Here is a 5,518-nt window from a genome sequence, read left to right as displayed (position 1 = left end):
ATGATCCCAGGGTCCTGGGATCGAGTCCCACATCGGGCTCCCTGCTCAGTGGGAAGCCGGCTTCTCCCTCTCCAACTCCCCCTGCTTGTGTTCCTGCTCTCGTTATCTCTCTCTGTCAAATAAATAAATAAAATCTTTAAAAAAAAAAACTTCCATTTAAAAAAATAAACCAATAAAAGAAAGAAAGAGAGAAAGGAAGACGTACTGATATGTATGCCACAACATGGATGAATCTTGAAAACACTATGTTGAATGAGAGAAGCCAGACAGAAAAGGCCACATATTATATGATCCATTTATATGAAATATTCAGAATAGGCAAATGCAGAGAGATAGAAAATAGAGGAGTGGTTGCCAGAGGATGGAGCAAGGAGGATTGGGAGTGATTGCTTGATGGGTACAAGGGCTTCCTTTTGGGGTGATAAAAGTATTCTGGAACTAGATTATGCTGATGGTTTCATACATTGTGAATGTACTAAATACCACTGAATTATAGGCTTTAAAATGGTTTAAATGCTGACTTTAATGTTATGTGTATTTTAGTACTTTTTTTTTTAAAGGAAGTACTAAGGTTGGATAATTCAGCTTCTCAAAAAGGCAGATTGACGGGTTAGCTTTTCCGGGGATCTCTGTTTCCTCTTCATGGTTTCAAGATGGCTGCCACAGCTTTAAAGTTTCCCATCCTCACATGACAATATCCTTTTCTTAGGGAAGAAAACCCTTCCAAGAGCCCTCCAGCAGACTGTCCCTTAGAATCTCATTGGCTAGAGCCTCATCACATGCAGACCCATACACCAGAAACTACAAAAGAAATGGAATTCTGGTGCTTGGGTTAGACCAATTACAGTTCATCTGAGGCTGAGCGAAGGGCTTTCCTTCCCTTAGCATGTTGCTGCTGAACAGAATTTAGACTCTATTAGCAAGGAAAAGGAGGGATATAACTATTTGTTAGGCAGGTAGTGGTGTATGCCACATCTTTCTTCTATAGTAATACCATCCCATAGATACTTTGGAAACTCCCACACATCACTCTCAAAAAAGTAGTTCAAATGGGATGACCCTACCCCCCAAGCCTCAGGGGGACAACCCCAAGAGTCACAGTGATGGTTCAAGGATGGGCATATGACCTAGTCTCACTCGTAAGAGGTATCCTCTGAACTTTTCTGGAATTTCCTGGACAAGATGCATTTACTCTCTGTTGAGCTTACTAAAGTACCAGATTGTAAACTTGAGATGGCTATTGATGTGAAATGTTGGGGTCCGGAATGAACAGTCAAGAAAGAATTCTTGAGACGTCTTCAGTGTGAAAAGGGTGGTTTTCTTTTCTTTTCTTTTTCTTTTTTTAAATTTTCGGACAGCATTTATTCCCCCGAAGGGGGTGCACCGTTCCTGGAAGTACTGCAATACCAGGTCGATGCGTGGAGTGGACGGAGCAAGCTCCTATTCCATCTCCTAACTCCAAAAATCCATTTAATATATTGTCCTCGGATAGAGGACGTATCAGATATTAAACTGATAAGAACAGATACTACACTTGATCTTAGCCAAAAGGCCGAGAAGCAATAAAGGATGGTTTTCATTAAAGCAGGGGGACAGGACCCGTGGGCAGGAAAAGCTGCACTGGGGCTGTGAGGAGTGACTGATTATATACTTTCCAAATTGGGAGGGAGTTAGGGATAGCGTAAGTCTCTAAGGAATTTGGAAGGAACATTTCAAGGTTTCCAGGACTTTATGGGGCTAGCCATTGTTAGGAAAAGGTCATGTACTACTGTCTAGTAAAACCTTAATCATGAGACCCTACAGATGTATATCAGTGGGCCATATGTTTAGAGGATGATGATGATTGCTAACATGTATCTTGGAGGGCATGGGCGGGTAGTGTAGAGATAAAGGAAGTTTCCAAAGGGATTTTTTTAGAGGATCCTGGAGGTCGGGCTAATGTCAAGCTAAGGTTGCCTTTTGCCTCTCTCGAAGTATTAATATTGAGGCAGCTAAACTCCTTTTTGTTTTTAAGTAGGCTCCATACCCAGCATAGAGCCCAGTGTGGGGACTGAACTCAGGCCCCTGAGATCAAGAATCAAAAGCTTGGGATGCCTGGGTGGCTTAGTCAGTTAAGCGTCAGCCTTCGGCTCAGGTCATGATCGCAGGGTCTTGGGTTCCATTCCCAAGTTGGGCTCCTTGCTCAGAAGGCAACCTGCTTCTCCCTCTGCCTGCCCCTCCCCCTGCTTGTGCTCTCTTTCTCTCTCTCTCACAAATAAATAAATAAAATCTTTTTTTTTTTAAAGATTTTATTTATTTATTTGAGAGAGAGAGACAGAGAGAGAGCACATGAGAGGGGGGAGGGTCAGAGGCAGAAGCAGACTCCCTGCCGAGCAGGGACCCCGATGCGGGACTCGATCCCGGGACTCCAGGATCATGACCTGAGCCGAAGGCAGTCGCTTAACCAACTGAGCCACCCAGGCACCCATAAATAAAATCTTTAAAAAAAAAAAAAGTAAAAAACTTAACTGACTGAGCCACCCAGGTGCCCCTAGGCTGCTAAGCTCCTTGAGGAAGGTCACTCTGCCTGTCTTAAGTACTTGTCAGTGGGCTACAAGTTGTAAGGAAGTTTAATTTTTTTCTTTTGCCTTTGTTCTCCACATCAGCTATGGTGTTCATCTTTGCCACCACATAGTGGATTTTGCCTGAAAACAAACCCACTGCAGAAGACCGAGCCTAGAGATGGAGAGAAAGGACATTCTTTTTTTTTTTTTTTTTTTAGATTTTTTATTTTTTTATTTATTTGAAAGAGAGAGACACAGCGAGAGAGGGAACACAAGCAGGGGGAATGGGAGAGGGAGAAGCAGGCTTCCCGCGGAGCAGGGAGCCCAATGCGGGGCTCGATCCCAGGACCCTGGGATCATGACCTGAGCTGAAGGCAGACGCTCAACGACTGAGCCACCCAGGCGCCCCGAGAAAGGACATTCTTGAAACGATCATATGTGCTCCTGAATCCAGCAGTGTCTGAAGTCAGTGTAGTTCAAGGCTTTCTGATCCATGGGCCAGTACTCTCTCTTTTTCACTTGACCTGGTTGGCATTTGGTTTCTATCATCTGCAATGGAAGAGTCATAAGTGATACAGGAAACAAGCAGCGGTCAGATCATGTAAGACTGGAATGTGAGGCTAAGTTTGGACTTTATACTGGGGTAACTGGGAACCAAGGAGGGGTTTTAAGCAGGGAAAAAACATGGTCCCTGTTATAGAAATTATAGAGCCCATCCCTCTGCCCCAGGCCAAAGCCAGATCCACCCCATTATACTGGTCCTCAAACCCCAAATCCCACCACTATCAACTTTATCAGAGGTAGAGTCTGAATCAAAAGACCTTAATGAGTGTTGGTACCACCCCCTGGGTAATAAACCAATCTGCCATTAAAACTATGTATGGAGGGGAGCCTGGGTGGTTCAGTCGGTTAAGCATCTGCCTTCGGCTCAGGTCATGATCTCAGGGTCCTGGGATCGAGTCCCACATCAGACTCCCTGCCCGGCGGGGAGCCTACTTCTCCCTTTCCTGCTCCCCCTGCTTGTGTGCTCTCTCTCTCTGTCAAATAAATAAATAAATAAATCTTAAAAAAAAAAAAAAAAGCATGTATAGATTTATAACACCCCAAGACCCAGGCAGTGCAGAAAGGAATATTATCTGAAAATATAAGTTGAGAGCCATGCAAATGGGCCGGGGGATGTCTTTTTAGATACATACTTATTGCTTCCAGAAATTTTGGGGGCGGGGGTTGAAAGATACGCTTATGTAAGAAGAAACCTAATAAGGGAACCAGCAGGCTCTGCAGCTTTGACTCTTTCAACTGAGTTAAAATTGGTGGGTTCACCATGCTCATCCTTACTCTGGGTGCTAGAGGCCATTCATCACCCAGAGCTTGCTGGCCCGGCAGGAAGTCAGCATCAGTGACCTTCCATCTGAAGCCCAAGATCCACTCTAGACAACAGGATGCAGGAAGGAACAGAGGCCAAAATCTCCTGTGGAAAGGGGTGGAGTCTTCCTTAGGAAGAGAGCAGTTGTCTTATTTAGAGACCAAGAAGGAAGTTCATGTACATATGCAGGGTGAGCCTGAGGACCAGAAAGCAGTCAGAAGAAAAGCATCCATGAGGATGAAGATGGAAAGAAGTCTCAAGTCCTATGGTGCTTTTCTGCGTGATACAAGGGAATGTGCAAGGGAGCCAGAATTATAATCAATGCTCCTTTTATCACGTAAATTCCTTCTGAAACCGGCCTAATTCAGTGTCTTGCAAATTTTTTAGCATGTGTAGGAATCACCTATAGGGCTTGTTACAAATACAGATTCCTGGGGCGCCTGGGTGGCTCAGTCGTTAAGCGTCTGCCTTCGGCTCAGGTCATGATCCCAGGGTCCTGGGATCGAGTCCCACATCGGGCTCCCTGCTCGGCAGGAAGCCTGCTTCTCGCTCTCCCACTCTCCCTGCTTGTGTTCCTGCTCTCGCTATCTCTCTCTCTGTCAAATAAATAAATAAAATCTTTAAAAAAAAAAAAAAAAAAACAAATACAGATTCCTGGAATCCTTCTATAGATTCTGATTTTGTAGAAAGAGTGGAAGCTATTTATGCCTGTTGAGCATCCTTCACCCTGTCTTTGGTATCCTTTGGGGAAACACATTTATTCGTTGGTTAACTCCGGTCCCTATTGGTCCGTGATGGCTCCACAGTCCACCCACTTTTAGGATGCACGTGTGTTAGTGCTGAGTAGGTTCCCACAAGCGGCCCATGCTGAGCTGTCAGAGAAACCCCAGAGCAAAAAGTGAAAGGTACAAGGTGTGAAAGGTACAATGTGTGGAAGAGGGGCCATCAGGTTGTACCTACACAAAGTTGACAAAGGCCGCATAGAACTCGAAAAAGAAAATAATAATAATACATTTAAAAAATAAAAATAAATTTTTTTAAAAATCCTGAAAAAGAGACATGGTTGAGAGGATTTGAAGAAACCCACAGAGAGCTCCTGGAAAGTCTGCTTCCTGAACTCTCAGGTCCACTCCATTAAGTCCAACCCATTACAAGAGGATTCATGGAATAAGCTGTGTGACTGATAGACCACTGAGCATCTAGTAGGATGGCTGTAATAGAAACGATGGACAATACTAGTGTGGGCAAGGTTGTGGAGAAAGAGGACCCCCTCCCACTTTGCTGCTGGGAACGCAGGGTGCGGCCACTGCGGAAAACCATTTTGGCAATTCTGCAAAAAGTTGAACATAGAACTAGCCTAAGACCCAGCAAATCCACTCCTAGGCATATACCCCGAAGAACTGAAAACAGGTGTCTAAACAAAGACCTGTACATACACGTTCACAGCAGCACTATTCACAATAACCGAAAGATGGAAATGACTCGAATGTCCGTCACTGATGAGTGGGTAAATAAAATGCAGTGTGTGTGTACAATTGAATATTGTCCAGCAATAAAAAGAAGTGAAGTACTGATACATGTTACAAGAGTGAACTTGGGAGACATTATG

At 44.3% G+C, this 5,518-nt stretch overlaps 1 non-coding gene across 1 annotated transcript; it reads right to left on the bottom strand.

Moving 5' to 3' along the window:
- Window positions 1–1,373: 1,373 nt before the first annotated feature.
- Window positions 1,374–1,564, bottom strand: LOC115944982 (U2 spliceosomal RNA). Its single transcript, XR_004079467.1, has one exon. It is a non-coding gene; the product is annotated as a U2 spliceosomal RNA (small nuclear RNA).
- Between the last annotated feature and the right edge of the window lie 3,954 nt (window positions 1,565–5,518).

Source organism: Leptonychotes weddellii, chromosome 11 (genome assembly GCF_054177405.1).
Source record: "Leptonychotes weddellii isolate Sample4059 chromosome 11, ASM5417740v2, whole genome shotgun sequence".
Classification (NCBI taxonomy): Eukaryota; Metazoa; Chordata; class Mammalia; order Carnivora; family Phocidae; genus Leptonychotes; species Leptonychotes weddellii.
This window is presented reverse-complemented; position numbering and strand designations above follow the sequence as displayed.